The sequence below is a fragment of the Delphinapterus leucas genome, chromosome 15 (assembly GCF_059928025.1).
Source record: "Delphinapterus leucas isolate spDelLeu-1000000601 "Yukka" chromosome 15, BTC_Dleu_Yukka2, whole genome shotgun sequence".
Classification (NCBI taxonomy): Eukaryota; Metazoa; Chordata; class Mammalia; order Artiodactyla; family Monodontidae; genus Delphinapterus; species Delphinapterus leucas.
The window spans coordinates 16,807,269-16,825,613 of record NC_143143.1 but is presented as its reverse complement, the minus strand read 5'-3'; the positions used below and the strand labels follow the sequence as shown (position 1 = coordinate 16,825,613).

Genomic DNA, 18,345 nt, shown 5'->3' with positions numbered 1-18,345 from the left:
TGGGCCCAGCAGTGGGGAGTGGTTTCCAGGGAGCGGCCATGGTGAGGGTGTGCGGAGCCCAAACAGGGCACAGTGGACAGTCGTGGCAGAAGGAGACTGATGGGCAGTGAGCAAGTGACGGGGACAGTGGGCTGGTGGCCTCGATGAGATCAAAGAGCTGTTGTTTCTGGGCGCCAGATGAAGACGATGGAAGGGGGAAACAGAGGGAGATGATCAAAACAGATCTCAGAGTGGGTGGGGTTGGGATAATTACAAGGCTTGGGTGTGAGCCCCAGAGGCTGAAGGGAGCAGAGAGGGTTAAGGTGACAGAAAAGGCCAGAGAACGGAGAGGCATGCTGCAGACTGCCTGACATCTCCTCGGTCCTCCCCTCTAATGATGGTGGTGTGGCCTGCACATCAGGACTTTTGAAAGTTCCCCAGTAGATTATAATGTGCAGCAGAGTTTGAGAACCACGGGTGTGGTCAAGGAGACCCAGGCTCTGACAGAAAGAAAGAGACACAGAGGAGCAACCAGAAAGTTCCTTGGGGCTTGCATTGCAAGTGGAGCCTGACCAGGGAAAGGGGCAGTTGGGTAGGGGCCGCATGCCCTGGGTTGTAGATGAGGAGATGGAGATGTCGTGGTCTTCCCCTGGAGAACCAGATAGTACATATGTGTGTGCGCGCGCGTGCATGTGTGTGAGACAGAGACCGAGAGATCGGACCGAGCAAGGCCAGCGCCCCGTTAGCCCGTCTTCTGTCCTGCACTGTTGCAGACCGGCCGCTAGAGGGAGCGCCGCGCCCGCACATTGCGGGACGGCCCAGCAGGTTCCAGTGGTGAGGCTTCGGCCTCTTTTTCGGACAGTTTCTGTGTTCAAAGTTCAGATTCTGCAGCCACGTACCCCTGGGTTTCACTCCAGGTCCCACTACTTCCAGGCTCTGTGATCTTGGCCAGTTACGCGACCACTCTGTGACCCAGTTTCGTCCGCGGTACAGTGGGCACAGCGTTAGTTCTAAGCTGAGATGGTTCAAAGGATGAATGAGGTCACGCGGGTGAAGCGCTGAGCCACACTGGGGAATGGCTAACACTTCCTGACAGTGGAGAAGGGTTTGCCCCCGCCTCTGTATCTCTCTGCTTCTCCTGCAGCCCCTCAGCCCTGCCCAGCCCAGATCCAGGGTGAGAAACGGAGTGGGAGGAAGCAGAGACTGGGTTGGGGGTGGCCTCTAGGCCAGGGACATGCCTGGGCTCCTCCCTTTCCTGCTCAGTCTTGCTGATTCTTTTGTTTTGCAGCAAACCTCACCCTGTGGCTCCTTCCTGGCCACGCTCTCTCCTTCTTACCCCAGACCTTCCCCTGCTCCTCCAGGTGCCCAGGGAACCAGCAGCTGCCCTTGCCTGGCAACCACATCATCCCTGGACCCACGGGATGCCTGGTGCCCAAGGGCTCAGCATGGGTGCTCCATCCCAGCCATTCTCCTCACTGCCCCCGCTCCTTCCTGGCTCCTGCCCAAACCAACCAAGAGCTGACCTATGAGGCCACACCCCAGGGGATGTCTGCATTTCCAGGTTTGCCGAGACCCCCGGGTGTGGAGGTTGCAGTGGGTAAAAGGCCCACAGGAGCAGCCCCTCTGTCCTATCCTTGGTCCCACAGAGGGGTATAGCCTGCCTGACTTTTTAAAAATGATTTGCCAATATTTTAAAAATCAGGGCATTACACCTTAGGATGCAGATTTCCAACTTCTCCTGAAAAATTGGAAGCTCTGCAAACCTGAGTTCACATTCCCACATGACAGCAGTGGGGCCACAGGGGAGGGGAGGCCACCACTCAGGTGGGCCAGGGCTCTCCGGCTCACCACGGTCCCCACCCAGGCCGTGCACCCCATTCACAGTCCCTCCCTGGCTCCTGTGAGCATCTCAGTCTGCGACCCCAAGAAGGGGGAACTGTGCCTAAGAGGGTTCATGTAACGTGTCATTGTTGTAGCCACTGGCCCAAGGCAGGCAGAAATGCAGAGGTAGAGGGGTGGGGGCCCCGGAAATGAGAGCAGACCCGCAGGGGCAAGGAATCTTGGGGGGCAGAGAGCTGCTTAGTGTCCTCAGCTGTTCGTGGAATTTCATGGTCCAGGGGCCAAGGGCACTCTACACACACACACACACACACACACAGCCCGTCCCATTGGCCAATCGGCCAGCAGATCCTGCCACTTCTCACCACCTCTGTTCCTACTGCCTGGTCTGTTGCTATCTTCTCTTGCCTGGCTGGGTACAGGAGCCTCCTCACTTCCATTCCCCCACAGTCTGTCTTCCCCACAGCAGCCAAAGGGAGCCTGTTAAAACCTACAACCCGCCTCCTGCCTCCGCTGCTCAAAACCCTCCAAGGACTCCCACCCCGCTCAGAGTCAAAGGCAAAGGCTTACAGTGGTCCTGAACAAACTCTCCCCGTCACCTCTCGTCTCCTCCCTTGCTCCATCAGCCTCCTCGTTGTTCCTGAGCATCCCAAGCACACACTCTGGCCTCAGGGCCTTTGCACTGGCTGTTTCCTCTGCCCGGCCCACTGCACCTGCCCGCCTGCCTCCACATCTGCATGGCTCCCTCCCTCCTTCACCTCCTTCAAGTTTCTGCTCAAATGTAAACGTCTCTGTGAGGACCTTCCTGTATGCCCTGTCCCCTCCCTGCTTTACTTCTTCCCTCCCACTAATCCCTTGAAGCATAATCGTTTACTCGTGTACCCTGTTTTTTGTCTTCTCCCCTCACTACAATGGACAAGGGCAGGGATTTTTCTAGGTTTTGTTCATTGCAAATGGTGCTTGGCAGGAAGGAGGCATGCAATAATATTGGGTTGGCCAAAAATGTCGTTTGGGTTTTCATAACATCTTAGGGAAGAACCCAAACGAACTTTTTGGCCAACCCAATATTTTGCAAGTGAATGAATGAATGAACAAATATGTGAAGTGAGGGCAGTAACGGTACCAAGTAAGCAGAGTGTCTGTGAGGACTCAGTCAGTGTGCATCATTCAGGGCCCCAAACTTGGGCTATAGTGCTCTGTGGTTGGCATCTTGCATTTTTTTTCATTTTTTGGCTGCGCTGTGTGGCTTGTGGGATCTTAGTTCCTCAACCAGGGATCAAACCCTCACCCTCAGCAGTGAAAACACAGCATCCTAACCACTGGACTGCCAGGGACTTCCCAGCATCTTGCAATTCTTAATCATTTCATCTTTGAAGTGTAATGAAGTCTGATTAACAATGGCGCATGCACTGTGAATTCCACCTCCCTTCCCACATCCCCTGGGTGTGTCTTGGCCACCCACTCCTTGCCCCCAGCCAGTCAAGGCTGCTATCCTTCGTCTGGCAGCGGCCTGGGTGCAGGAGGGTTCTGTGTCAGGTGTGCATCAAGGTGGCCCCAGGCACCCATGAGGGCCTGCACTGGCCCCAGGAGTATCCCTGTGCCCAAGGCAGCATGACATTAATGGCAGGCGGAGAGAGAGGCTTGGGTAGGAAGGAAGAGCTTCTCCTCTGCTTTCTGAACAAGAAGCCCCACATTCTGTAGCTGGCCCTGGTGTCAAGGACACACACCTCACACGTGGTACCTGCTCCAGCCACGGGTGCTGTTGTTGTTACTCAAGACCCCATGATTAGAGGGAAACAGAGCCCAGCAGGGGAAAGCCCCCAGGCTCCTGGGCCAGCTGCTGGCCTCCCAGGGGACCGGCTTGGAAGCGAACATTCCCCTGCCACCCACCACCTGCCTCGCATCCGCTCTGCGAGCGGTGGGCTGAGGATGCGCCAGGGCACACCCCTCCCTCCTGGCCGCAGTTGCCACATCTGTGAGCTGGGACTGAGAGCCCTGCAGGTTTCCCTCTGGCAACGACAGCGAGTGCTTTGCCAACTTAAACCTGGGGGAATGTGAGGGTGGTGGTCACGGTTCCCAGCCCGTCACAGGGATTGTCGTGGCTGCTTTGCAGGGTCCCTGGGTCAGGGCTCATTTTCTGCCTCCATCCCCCAAAAGTTCAAAGGGTGATATAGCTTTAAGCCCTGAGTGGTGGGTGACAGGCAATCAGGTCTCCATGGTGACTTCAACCCAAGCATCCCAGAGCATATGTGGCCTTGGTGAGGGCACCACACCCTGATGGTAACTTCAGGCCAGACCCTGGGGGTGGCTGCTGACCCCGATGGTCTCAATAGTGGCCTCAGAGCCCCACAGTGGCTGCAGACCTGGTGACAGTGGCGAGGTGCCAGGCACTTTATCCCCCCTCCCTCTGTCCTGCCTAAGCCTCCATCTCTCCTCCCGAGCCACTAGGATTTGAGCCATTCTCCAGGATCCACTTAATTAGCTGAGCTCACTAACTCCCACAGGCTTCTCCTCCCCACCTAATTAACTAACTTAATTAGGGCTTGCAGGCCCGGTTCCACCTGGCCCCCTCTGACTGCACCCTGCCCACGTCCTCCAGGCCCCTGGCTCAGCCAGGCCTCCACCGGGCTGCGAACGGATGGGGGTGGCGCTCGGTCCCTCCAGCGCCCAGGCCTCCACCCTGTGTCCCTCCCTCCAGTCCGGGGTCCCAGCGCAGAGCCCCTCCCGGGCAGAAGCTCATGGACAAAGGAGTGGAAACCGAGAGAGGGAGGTGGGTAGGGAGAGGGATGGAACTGAGATAGCGGGAGCAGGTGAGAGGAGGCGAGGTTGCTGGGGCTGGATGGGCTGGGCACCGGAGTAGTCCGGGGCCTGGTCTCCGGAGCCTGCCTGGGTTCAGGCCCAGCCAGTGTGTCCACCTCGGCAGCTTCTCACCTCCATGTCTCAGGTACAAAATGAGAGCACGCCCACACAGTAAAGTTGTTGTGAAATTTAAACGAGTTCACCTGTGTCAAATGCTTAAAATCTGGCACCAATCTGTGTTCGTCAAATAAGCGGGTGGTGTGGGCAAAGGCTCCCTGCGGAGGAGGGGCTGGAGGAGGGGAGGGGAGGGTGCTGCCCGTAGGTGTCAGGGAGACAACCCCCACCCCCACCCAGGCCAGCAGTAGAGTGGGCCTGGGAACTGCAACCAGAGGCTGCCAACTGGGAGGGACCCTTGACCTGGGAGAGGTTAAAGGGACAAGTAGCAAGAAGGGCACAGGACAGAGCGTCCTGTTCCTACTCCAGCGGGTGGGAGAGGCTGGCCTTGCTCGTGCAGGACCCCCATGCTCTGTGCCCTAGTTTCTCCATCTGGGGGAAGGTCTAGCCTTGTGGAAGCACCTGGCACATCCTAGTCGCCTCATAAATGTCTAGAGCCTCATACCTGAGTAGCGAGGTGACCTGAAAAGGTGTTCAACGGCCTTCACCTCCCCTGGGACCAAAGTAAAGAAAGTGGGCTGCACCAGAAGCAGGCAGGATGCAGGTTAGACAGGAGGTGGGGCTTCCAGGTTGAGGAGTACAAGATCCCAAGTGCGGGAAGGAGAAAAGTTGTGTCTGAGCTGCTGAGCGGGCTCTAGGGGAGAGATGGCCGATCAGCAAGGAGCAGGAAGGAGTGAGAGGGGGCCTGGAACTACTTAGCTCACAATTTGACGTTTACTGGTGTGATTGGTATAGGGTCTCCCGCACTAGACTGGAGGCTCCTGAAGGCAAGGATTGTCTGTTTAGCCCACCCTTTTATCCTGGTGCCCTTACACAGCAGGTGCCAGTGAATAAATGTGAATGCGTGAATGCACGCCTGCGTGCCTTGGCCAGGACCACAGAGGTTCCTGATGCTTAGAGGGAAAGGGGCCCCACGTGGCAGCCCAGGCATCCACCCTATCTGCTCAGCTATGATCCCCCCAGCTCTTCACGTGGCCCCAAGAACAACCAGCCTAAGGCGGCAGGAGCTGGGCTCCAAGGATTCCAAACTCCTGCCCCTGGACACACTGAGCTCCCTCTGAGAATCTCTTCAGACAACCTGGGATGCGGAGGAAATAGTGATTATGGGGGACAGAGGGGAGAACCTTTCATTTACTCCTGCATCCTTAAACACTTTAGAAACCCCCATTTACACATAGTGCAAAGAGCTTGGGGTTGTAAGTGACAGAGACCCAATTCAAACTGACGTAAGCACAAAAGGGATTTTTGGGTTACACGACTGAAAAGTCCAGGGTCTTCAGGTATGGCTAGATCCAGGGGCTCAAATGATGACACTGGGATTCTGATGCTCTCCATCTCTTGGCTCTGCTCTCTGCTAGGTCAGCTTCTTCCTCTGGGAGGTTCTCCCTCGTGGGAGCAATTCCAGGCTTATATCCCACCCTCTTCCGGGGCAATGGAAAGAGAGTTCTATTGTATCAGCCTGGCATGGGGCACAGACACGTCTCAGAAACAATCAGTGTGGCCAGGGGACTGGTATATGCTCATTGGCGGGAGCTGGGTCACAAGCCCACCCCTAGAGCTGAACAGGTGAGCCCCACTTTCAGAAGCCCTAATGAGTAGGGAAGGGTACGTCAAGGAATGTGAGTGCCCAAAGGAAAACTGCGGTTCTGTTGCTAAAAATGGGGGACAGATGATGCTGTGTAACAGAATTCCACTCTACTTGGAATAGATGGGCGTCAAGCCACCCCCAGGGCCCTGTTCGAAGGGCTGGTTATTTGTGGCAGGCACTGTCCGTTCCCCGCCTGGATCTCCCTGGGCCCCTTCCCAACTTCTATTTGCCAGTATCCTGGCCCCTCTTCCTGAGGGCCTTCCCTGTTCCAGCCTGCTCTGCCCACATCCACAGGGGCCTGCACCCCTGCCCAGCAGCTCTCACCAGTGACCGACAGGAGCTGGGGTATCATACATGTTTAGTGTATGGCCGTGCATGTTCTACACTGTCTCTGAGAGTGCTCCCGTGTGTTCACCTCCAGTTGCCTGCAGTGGTGATTTGTCACTGCCTTCCTGTCTCTTTTCTCTACCCCCCTACCTGGGATCACCTGCCAAAAAAACCCCACAGGATATCGAATCCCTCTCTCAGGGTCTGTTTCTGGGAAACCCAAACTAGGACATCATTAAAGCCAGCCCTCCAGGGATGTGTACAAGACAGCACTTTCTTCCTTTCAAATGTCTATTACATTCCTGGGGCTGGCTTTGGTGACCCATCCCTGAGGAAGGAACAGAGACTGACAAGGCTCTGAGTAGCCTCTGTTCTGAAGATGCTCCCAGGTCCCCTGCAGTAAGCATGGTGGGGGAGGGGCAAAGACCTATCAGATCCTCACTCCACTATGTCCCAGAGAAACAGCCACATCCATCCCTAAGGAACACAGGCGTTCAGATCCGCCATGAGCAGGTGGCAGGGGGCCAGGGAGCCAAATGTACTACTCATTCCCGTGCTCCTCAGAGAGCGAGAGATGAGATCATTTCAGATGGTTCTTAGACCTGGCTTTAGAAAACAGTCACACAGTGAAAAAATTATTTTTTCCTCTCTTTTTTCAAGATCCCATTTAAAAACGCTCCCACTAATTTTTAATTATTTTGAAAAAAAAGTTTAAAAAAATAGAGAAAAGTGTAACCCTGTGCATATCCGCAACTAGAATCAATGTTAACATTTTATCATATTTGTGTCAGATGTTTTCAATAAAAAAATAATAAAACATGACAGGCAAAGGTGAATTCCCGTGATCTGTCCCTGCCCCAGTCCCATTTCCTGGACTCCATCCCCAAGGGCAACCACAGTTAGTCTTCTCAAATCAGTTGGCACGCTTTCAGCTGCAAGGGACAGAATTCCCTTCAAAGCAGCTCCAAGTACAACTCAGCAGCTCTGAGGTGTCACAAAGAAGAGGGTTCTTTCCTCTCTGCACTACCATCACTCTGTACTTCCCATCATCAGTGGCATCCTGCTGGCCGTGGACACAGAGTTGTATTTCGACCCGGGAGGTGGAGAGCCCATCAGGACTCTTGCTAGAACACACTGTGTTTCTCACTTCAGAATATTTTCTCTGAAAAGGTGTTGAGAGATTCAAAGATCCATCGCCTCCAGCTGCCATACAGCTGGGGCTGCCCTGCTGTCTGCTTTCTGGTCCATTGTGGGTTCAGGTGGATTCTTGGTTTTCCTTATCATCTATAACTTGACCTGTGTCTCCCAGCGGCCCTGAATGCTCCCGCTCCTGGCTGTGGGCAGCTTCTGTACCTTTGCCCCAAATGGCATTGTCTTTGGCATCCTAAGTCTGATCAGCTCTCTGAGCTACTCAGTCACCAATGCCACCAGGGCCCCTGATCGTGCTGCGTGAGCCAGTCGCCAGCAGCAATGTCCTGGGCATGATGGTGGCCCTCCGGGGGAGGAAATTATTCCTGTACAAGACGATCATAATGCAGACCAACAAGCCAGGAACGTCTTCTCCCGGTCATGACTGGGGCCAGATGCAATAAGGACCATCATAGAACATAGAGTACACTGGGGAAAACCCCCAAAGGCCGTCATTGTTCATTGATGGAGATGATCAACACGGCCAAGACAAGGTCTCAACAGAGCCCTTTCAGTGCAGCTGGTAGAGGTACCCAAACCGATATAGTTTGAAACATTATGTAGATTCTAGAGGACAGGGACTCTCAATTCCTTCCCTGTTTCCCCCAACAGTAACAGAAATTTCTGACACATCAATGAATAGAAAATGCAGCCAAGGGAAAAATGCAAAATCATCAAAAGTCCTGTGGTTCCAGGTCTCACATGCTTCCCTGTGCAGGGAGCAGCAACGGACTGTCCGAGACCATGAGGACATGTCAGCATTGGAGAGGGGTGTGGGCAGAGGAAACCTCAGTGGAGGTCTCTGTTTTCCAGTGTTCCTCCCGTGTCGCTATGGAGGTGACAGTTAAGGTTTACGTTTGTGTCCTGCTATCCAAGTGACACCCATCAAGACCCTCTCTTGCAAAGGCAGCATTTGCTGTGGGTGCAAAATGTGAGCTGGCCAGAGTGGATTATCTCTGGGCGTCAGGGAAAAAGGGCTGCAGCGTTACACACAGCTGCTTTAGTTCCTCTCTTCGCATACGTTGTATTGGTTCAGTCCTCCAAGAAGTGGGCCAAGACAGGGTCAGATATGCAAGAGATTTATTGGGGAAAATGCTTGGGCGGGAACATAGGGAAGGAGCCAGAGGAGGCTGGGAGAACTGTCAGACTGAAATAGATCCAATATTTGGAAAAGGGAAAGAAAGGAAGGAAGGTGGGATAGGAAGAGTCTTAGATTGCAGTGCAATGTTAAGGAAGTTCCGACAAATCCAATGGAGAGTCCTTGATGTCAAGTTGCCCATCAGAGAAGCCCTGTATCTCCCAGGAACTGGGTGCTTTAAGAGTCTTTGCTGCACTCAGTCTTTGGCTGGGATGGGCTGGAGGGAAGCAAAGGAGCCTTCTCTGTGAACCCTGCAGACTCCACAGCTGCTGCCCTCAGAGTCACCATCCCTGCAGTCAGAGATCTGGGTGGTGCACTCTCAGGGCTGCCACATCCCACCCCTTGTGCCACATGGCTCTTCTGTGGATGTCATGAGCCTCTCTTTCTAAGGGGAAACTTTGAAAAGGGAGATCAGTGGAACCAACTACAGCTCCCCTCCCTTCTGCTGCACTTGATCTCAGGGACATAACTGGTACTCATCCCATTCCCCTTCCACCATCCATTCTCAATTATCCATACCCTCAACTGTTACATTGGCAGGTCTTGATGGGTCACCGGACGGTGTGACCCAACCCTTCAGTCCTGAGGGGTCTAAACTCTTAGTTATCATAACCAATGGATCACTTCAATGGATCACTGGGTTCCACATGTATTTCTCTCTGCTCCCACTTTGTAAAAGCAGCCCTGCCTTGTTCTAGTAACTGATCAGGGTACTTCTAGTAACTTCTAATAACTAATGAGGGTCAGTTACTTCTGCCAGGACAGTGACTCCTCTTCTTGCCTGCTGGTCCCAGAACACACGGAGTCCAGAGTACCCTGGCAAGCAGCCATAGCTTAAATTTTAATAGGACCTTTGCTGTGTCCCCTGGTAAGAGTGTGCCCCCTTTGGGGACCAAGACTTCCCTCCCTGCAGAGCTGGAGCGGGGGTGTTGATTACCCACAATGCATTTTGGCAAAGCTTTACTAATCACAGGGGTGGGAATCAAATCCCCAGTTGAAGAATCAGGGAAGGCTTCTTCGGAAAGTGGCCTTGAACAGCACTACCCTTGATAACCATAGCTGGGAGAATTTCAAGGCCTGATTCTACCTCTGCTCCTCTCTAGACCTCAGTTTCCCCACCTGTAAAAAGAGGAACTACTCTCTAAATGCTAATGTTCTGGGACTCATTTGTTAGATGAAGGAAGACATTCCCTTCCTTCTTTCTCTAGTTTCCCTCTACTACCTGCCCAATAACTCAAACCCCTCCATTCATTTGTTTGGGACAATAGGCCTTACTTGGAGAGGATCAGAACACCGAATGAAATTTGAAACTCGGGAACATTGCCAGGACAGGGAGCAGAGAGGAAAGGTAGACAGACATACAGGAGGTATCTTGGAGGAAAGCTGTTTGGAGTACAAAGAAGAGGGGAAAGATGTTCGAGGCAGAGAAAACAAAATGTATAAAGGCACAGAGGTACAAGAGAGCAGACGTTCTAGGAATACCGGCTGAGGTCAAGGCTGAATGGAGAAGAGGGGGCCTCAGCAGGGGAAAGGTAGGAGGCCCCAAAGGCTAAGGGCTTGGGATGCCCGGATAAGGTTAGAATTTCACCCTGGCGGTAACAGGGAGTTATTGACAATTTTATGTAGGGGAGCAACCCAATCTACTTTGTACTTTACGGAGCTGATGATCACATAGACTTGGACTCTTTTTTTTTTTTAAGTTTCAATAGAGGCTGGAGGGAGACAAGTTAGGAAGTAAGGCAATATTCTCCCCAGCAGAGGTTGCAAACCGACGGCCCACGGGCCAGATTTGGCCCCAAAGAATGTTTCATTTGGCCCATTCGGTATTTTTGAATTTGGGGAATTAGTTTCAAACATTTAAAAGTTGGACAATTGTATGTTAGAATATGGATTTCCTGCTTGAAAAATCATCTGTCCACCCAGGGCCCATGATGCTCGTTTGCTTCATCTCCACCATTCCCTATCACGTTACACCTGACCCCAGTCACTATATTACCTACAAGTACTTGAGTTTGCAATCCCTGGCTCTAAAACTTCTAGAAACAGTCGGGGGGCGGCCGGGGGCGGGCAGTGGTTGGGAAGAGTGTGCTGGGTGGACAAATAGGGAAGGTGCAGGGGGTGTTAGGGGTTTTCTCTTCAGGGAAACAGTGTGGGTGAGGCTGAGAAAGAGGAAAATAGGGCCTGGGAGGCTGAGCTGCCCCCATCTCATCTCCATCCTCATCCACCCCACTTCCTTCCAGGTCACAATTTCCAGTTACCAAACAGACGATAGTCCTTCATACCTGGGTAGTGCCTTTGCACATGGCGCTGCCTGGAATCCCCTTTCTTCCCTTGTATCTGGTGAGCACTGTGAATCCCAGCTGCATCCCATGACTAACCACTACCTGTTTACAACCGTGGTCAAAAACGCAACCTGGGCTGGACATGACCTTCAAGGCCCCAGTTTACAACCTCTTTCCTAAGTACTTTCCTGAGTTAGTTCTCTGACGTTCTGCTCCCATGGATGGATGGATGGATGGATGGATGAATTTACATCGGATTGCAGGGTTTAGATGTTTCCCTCCTTGAAAAAGACAGGCTCCGCCCCACAAGAACAGACTGGGACAGTCTGGGGCAGTCTGGTCCCGCAGGAGCCAGGAGGCTGGACCAGGTGACCCTCTCAGACTCCCCCGACTCCTCTCTAACCTCGTTCTCGCCCCCTTGTGGGCTCTGACCTAGAAAAGACGGGGATGGGAGGAGAAAGAAGCAGCCCTCGGGCGCTAGGACCCAGCGCGGCCGGAAGGCGGGGTGGGGGCGCCGCGCGCTACTCTCGCCGTGAGGGGAGACTCTGCGCCCAGCGGCGCGCGGCTGGAGGGCGCGGCGGGAGGGCGCGAGCGCGCCGGAGTTAGTGCGCGTGCGCGAGGGCGCGCGCCAAGCGGGGCGGACAAAGGGGCGGGCGGCGGCGCGCGAGCCAGAGGGCGGAGCCGCGGGCCAGGCGGGCAGGTGCGCGCAGGCCGGAGGGCGGAGCCGCGATGCCGCGATGGAGCGCAGCCCGGGCGGGCGCCGGGGCCGGGGCCCGAGCACCAGGCGGAGCGCGAGCAGGAGCCGCAGCCAGAGCCCGGACCAGGCCGGGGGCCGGGACCGCCGGGCCGGGCTGCTCGTAGCGGCGGCGACGGAGCCCCCCAGCGGCTGAGGGGCTTCCTCCCAGCTCCTGCGGTGGCCGGGACTCTGCAAGCCCCCGCAGCCGGGGAGCGTGGGGATCCCCCCACCACATCCAGGACCCAGAGACCCTTAGGAAAGCGGGTGGCCCCTCCAGATCCAACACAGAGCTATTCCCCAGCCGGGGAAGGCGGAGACTACCTCCGTATTCAGAAGACAGCGACCTCCCTGCGGTTCCGCGAAGACACCCCCTCTTCAGTCTGGGCCCCCACAAGACCTAGAACGCAGTGATCCCCCTGTCCGGGATTGTGGGGACCCCTTCTCAAGATCCTGGCCATTACAACTCCACACCTCAAGACACGAAGACCCAGCTCAGAACGCCCCTAGATCAGGGGTATTAGACCTCCCCCCCTCCCCGATTCCGGCTCACAGAAACCCCAAATCTAGGGACCCGAGGACAGCAAGAGCTATCCCTCACCAGCAAGAGGCCTCTGGGACACCCCCCCCCCAAAGCTCCAGGACTGGGGCGACTGAGCCCCTCGCGGCGCCCTTCTCATCCCAGCCCATGGTTGTGGCGCCCTGAGCCCCCCGGGCCGGGCTGACGACGAAAACCGAGACGGCGCCCAGGCCCCCTGCCGCGGCGTCCCCGCGGCCCCAGCCCAGGTAAGCCGGGCCCAGGTGAGGGGCAGCAGGTGAGTGGCCGCCGAGGTCCCTAGCCCTGCAGGTGGGGAAGGAAGTATTGGGTGCGCACCGCCCCCTCCCCAGCGTCGCCATGGAGCCGAGGCTGAAGGACGTCTCTTTGTGTCTCGCTTGGAGGAGCCGCCCCCTCCTCCTCTCCCTTCCCCCACCCCACACCCCGGCCCTGGGGTTTGGGCACAGCTTCCCGGCCCTGCGGGGGAGTGGTGGCAGAGACCCTTGCGCCACAGAGAAGGGGGAAGAGGGTGAGGAGTCCACCCCCCAAAATTGTGAGCCTGGAGCTGTTGGATCCTTGGTCCTTGGAGTGTATATACCCCTCCCCCAAAGGCCAGGCTGAGTTCTCAAGTGAAGTCCCCCCCTGGGAAGAGAAGATTTGAGGTGTCCACAGGTGAGGGGGCCTGCAGTGTGTGGCCCTAGGGTGATGGATGGGGCTTTGGGTGTGTGTCTTTGTCTGCGAGAGACAGGGAAGGGGTGTGTTTGAGAGAATGGGTGGGATTCCCTTCTTTTCTCTGTGATTCCACTGCCCCCAACCCAGGCTGGGAAGGGGTGTCTTCACCCAGGCCATGCTTCGTGCTCCCTTCAGGACAGGAAGGGACAAGCCCTTTCCAAAGTGAGGCTCTGGTTTCTGGGGAAGGGAGGAAGTCTGGAAGAAGAAGCCATTTCAGGTCAGGGCACCTTTCTGTCCCCATGTACCCCAGGGGCAGCAAACCCAAGGCCCTCCCTTCTGCTCCTGACCTCCAAAACACCCAGGGCCAAACCTCAGGTGGGGTCAGTGTATCCTGGACAACCAAGGAACCATTCTAGGTTCTCGCTGTAGCTTTATAGGTGGTGTACAGAGCAGTACCCCAGCCTGGCCTTCAGTGGTCCTGAACTCCAGGCCTTGCAGCTCATGGGAGGATGAGAGGCCCAGGGGATGTTTTATCCTGGAATTCTGGATCAGAGATCGTAAGAAGGGACTGGACCATGCCGAGGGAACACACTCTGGGCTGCTGGCGTTTCCACCAGCCTCCTCTCTCTGAGCCCTCTGCAGGCGAGCAGTGATGCTGAAGAAGGTAGGACTCTGAGCACAGGTAGCCCCACCAGGAGTTCCTTTGTTCACTTATTCATTCAACAAACCTTTAGCTAGTGTCTGTGATGTACTAGGCCCTGGAGTCAAGGTCCTTTTTCCCACTTCATCCTCTTTCCTGATCTTTCCTGTTCATCAGATGTCTGGGCTGTTCTCAATTTGCCCAGGCTGTGCTTGGTTGGATCAGTTGGGGTGGGTCTGGTCAGGCCCAGCTGACTGGTTCTGACCCCACTCCTGAAGCACCTGATCCTCAGCAGGATCTGCATCCCCAGCCTGGTCCCACACTTCACCCTGGGGCCCACATAGTGCTGCAGACTTGGGGGCACTGAGCCTGGGCAGCAGCTTACTCCTCTCCCCGCTTCCCAGTACCAAGTGCCCCCACCCCCACCTGCTGCTGGCATGGACCTAAGGGGTAGGATGTGATCAGCCAGAGAAGAGGTTGGGGAGCTCCAGGCCAGAGCCCTGGCAGCCCCACCTTCAAATTCAAGGACAGTTGAGACAGTCCCCCTCAGCCCAGGCTGTGGGGGGAGCCAACTGCCCTGAAGACTGGGTGACCTTGGGCAAGCATGTGGCATCTCCCAGAGATAACGGCAGTGGGCCACTCACTCTGTAGCCGGTGGGGTGGATGTGGATCGCCCTTGGGCGGCAGAAGCATCCAGGTGTGTCCTCTCCATCTCTAAAGGAGTTCATTTCCCCTGGGGGGTTCCCAAGAGCCCAGGGCCTTGTCAGACGACCCACCAGCAAGGGAGTGGAGTGAGAGGCTAAAGAGTGGAGATTTGAGTCACTGTGACTAGGGAAAACCATCAAGAGGCCAGAGGGGGACAAGGGAGTAAGATCTTCCCTCCTCGATAACCTGCAGAGGCTCCCCGTTGAGTCTGGAATAAAGCGGCATCAAAGCCCTTTGCAGTGTGGCCCGAAACCACCTCCTGAGTGCCAGTTCCCGCTCCTCACTCTCCAGCCTCTACTTCTGCCTCATGTCTGTCCTTCCCTCTACCATGTGCTGTTCCCCTGACCTGGAAAGCCCCACTATAGGATGGCTCAAGGGCAGCTCTCCACCTCCCCTTTTGATCTGACCTGGGCTGGTACAGAGTGGAGAGTAGAGTTAGACTGATGGATGGTTGGTGGCTGGGAGACGGTGGCCCGTGTCTGTGTGTGCTGTGAGAGTGTGTCTCCACATCCAGACTCCGATCTCCGATCTCCAGGAGGCGGGACCAGGTCTGCGCCCTCCCTGCTGCATCGGCTTTGTCTAACCCAGAGCCCAGCATATTGTGTAGCACATGTTGTAAAACACAACTGCTAGACACATTTTGTTGATCCAAACAGTGTTTTTCTCATGTTTGTATTTGTTGCCAATGCTAAACAAACATACAGTTTCACACACAAATACTGATTTTTGGATCCTCTTGAAAAATCAGATGCTGTGATAAGCCCAGGCGAGAACCAAAGAATGACAACCTTCTTTAGATTGGCTATCACCCTGCAGCTTGACCCAGGCCCCACCTGGCCTGTTCACTCCTTTCCATGACCTGCTGGCCCCTCTTATAGGCATCTGGTCTTGCAGGCCTAGGGTAGAGGCCAGAAAATGTTTGCTCAGAGGGTGACCTTTGTCTGTGTGTGTTTGCACACATGTGTCTTTCCTGCCTCCCCCATGGCCAAGTTAGAACCTGTACAGAGCAGTGTCCCTCCGAGGCTTTTAGGGCTAAGTGGTGAAGTGAGCCTGGATTCCTCCAGCCAGAAGCATCTCCAGCCTGGTCCCACTTTCCACTCTGGGCCCCATCTTGTGCCCCCTCCTCTAGATTAGAAGGATTCAGCCAGCAAAAACCTGTTTTAATTGTCCTACTTGCCCGGGAGCAAAAGTCCAAGGTTCTAGACCCAGGTCCTACTGAGGACTCTTGAGGGAGGTCTGCCCTCTGGGCCTCAGTTTACCCATGTGTCAGGGAGGAATTGGACTAGAGGTTCTCTCAGCCATAATCTTCCTCCTTGTTCTAACTTTCTAGGACTGAGTCCAAACTGCTGTAGTTTTGGTCGGGCAGGAGACGTGCGGGCCTAGATGCAGAAGTCATGCAAAAACATTGACATACATGACTAAACATTAAGGAAACCAGTGAGTGATACTAAGTAGCTGAGCCAGGGGTCAGGAGTCAGCACTGGGCCCCAGCCCCTGGGCATGGCCCTGGAAGGGAGTGTGCCATCTTCCTGGATGAAGGCCTACAGCAGCCCGAGCCCAAAGGAGACAGCAGAGCACTACAGTTGAGAGCACAGGCTCTGGACTTCTGGGTCTGAATTCCATTTAGCTGCTGTGTGATCTCAGGCAAGTCACTTAACCTCTCTGAGCTTCATTTTGCTTATGTGGAAAACAAGGATAATACCTACCTCAGGGTCAACAGGGGGATTAAGTGAGCTAAAGCATGAAAAGGGCCTAGGACAGGGTCTGTCATGTAAAAAGTGCTCAGAAACTATTGGCTCCTATTGGAAAGGGCACATTGGCAAGTGGGTAAGTAACCCTTGGTGGTAATGTCTTCTTGGTCTTCCTATAGCTGTTCTGGGGGAGCCAGAGGGCTTTTGGTCCCCAGGAAAGGTGAAGCAGGTGTTTGAGAGGCAGTTCTGTGTGGTGCTTAAGGACCTACCTGCCCCTGCTACGGGTGGGGTAGGGTGAGAGTCAAGCCTGAGGGGTGAGACATACATATGGCAGCTGTAGTCGAGGTCCTCTTCCTGCCCAGAGCTGCTTTCTAGGTGAGGTGCCTGCCAGGCTTCTGTCCCCAGGCTTCCTCCTCCAGGCAGATGGGCCTCTGGCCAGAGCCAGGACCAGCATCTCCAACAGATCTAGTCTTCTCCAGACTACCCCCTCCCTCCCCTATTCCCTTCGTCCCCCTTCTAGGTCTCAGGAAGCTGTGGCGTTAGGCCTGGTGGGGCCCGTTAGAGCCCCCTCTCCTCTCCTGTCCACCCTCTCCCCATCCTCCCCTCCACCCACCATATAGCTTGGCCACAGTCTGGAGAGGGGACAAGTCCAGACTCCCCGCTGAGCCCCATTCAGGGAACCATGTAATATCAGGGTTGGAGGGAAGCATTCTTCAGTGTCAAGTGCCCCACACCGGCCACTGGACATCCTTTCTCATTTAGCACCGAGAGCAGCACCTCCTTAACCCAGAGTGGGGATTTGAGCCCAGCTCTGTGAACCCCCAAAGGTTTCGGTGAAACTGGCATCAGACTGCCTCGACCGCTCACTGGCTGTGTGACCTTGGATGAGGCAGTGTCCTCCGTGCCTCAGTTTCTGCTCACGTAGAATGGGAATAATATCAATACTAGCTCCTTCCTGGAGTTGTGGGGAGGATTAAATGATAAAGCACTTTTAGCTCTGCCTGCTACTTAAGTGTTTGCTTAATACTTCTGCCACCCGCAGCAGGGTATGCAAATGAGTGGGTCCAGCCACTGCGACTCCCCACTGCACCTGCTCTCCTTCCCTGTGGCTTTAGCCAGTCCTGGGAGAGGCAGAGAATGTTCCACCTGCCTCTGGGTGTTGGGATGGCCCTGAGGGGCAGGGGTGGGGACTGGACAGGACAGAGCTGCCTCGTCCTCCTCCTGGTCAGGCCCTGTTGAAGCTGCACAGATCCCTGCCCCAGGGTAGCTTCTGGTCTGTTGGGCCCCCCAACATAGCAGGAAGGCTTCCTACTCTCGAACTGGAGCCCACAGTCCTGCAGGGAGATCATCCCATCCCGAGAGCTTGGGTACCTGCCAGCCCTGAACCCAAGTGTGTCTGGGAGGGAGTGGGGCCAACAGTTAACATGGGTTAGTGGCCAAAAGCACAGCCTCTAAACTCGTTGTGTGATCTTGGGCCAGGTGCCTAGCCTCTGTGCCTCAGATCCCTCAACTACAAAACGGGGGATGATACTAGTACTTGCCTTGTAGGCTCATAGTGAAGATTAAGTGATGAGGGTTTGTAGAGTGCTATGAATGGCACCGAGTACCCTCTATGGTTTGCTGTTACTATCAGTCCCCTGAAGCCCTGAGCAGAAATGGTAGTCCCACTTGTACAGTTTTAAAAAAAAATGGAGGCTCGGGGTGAAGGTCTTTACTCAAGCTTCCATATCTAGGATTCGGAGAAGATTCTGCCCGCTCTTCCATCATTCACACATAGTCCACAGGCCACGGCCAGCCAGAAGGACCCGGCAGAACCTAACCTGGGCCCTGGCTGCGTTCCTGGACATACTGCCCGCACACCTCTTCTCACCTGGGGCCACGACAGCCGAGAGCTGCAGCACAGAGGAATCTTCGAAGGAAGTCTGTAAGGCTCCCCTATTCCTTCCTCACTCAGCCCCTCCAAGGACAGTGGTGGGATGCTGCTGGGGGCTGGACTGGGGGTCTCCGAGTGCACTGGAGTCGGGTTCCTGCTGTCTCTTGGCCTCTCAGGGCCTG

At 55.2% G+C, this 18,345-nt stretch overlaps 1 protein-coding gene across 6 annotated transcripts in view; it reads left to right on the top strand.

The window, feature by feature from the left end:
* SBK1 (SH3 domain binding kinase 1) overlaps positions 1-18,345 on the top strand; it is a 49,765-nt gene that overhangs the window by 13,298 nt on the left and 18,122 nt on the right. The window contains exons 2-3 of one of the 6 annotated variants that reach the window (XM_089895970.1): positions 12,618-12,833; positions 18,024-18,214. The exons of 2 other annotated variants lie outside the window; for them this stretch is intronic. The gene's annotated coding sequence lies outside the window, so the exon portion shown is untranslated. Of the gene's footprint in view, positions 1-12,060; positions 12,834-18,023; positions 18,215-18,345 lie in introns of those variants that run through there. 3 more of the 6 variants (XM_022588436.3, XM_030763664.2, XM_022588437.3) reach the window with 3 other exon arrangements.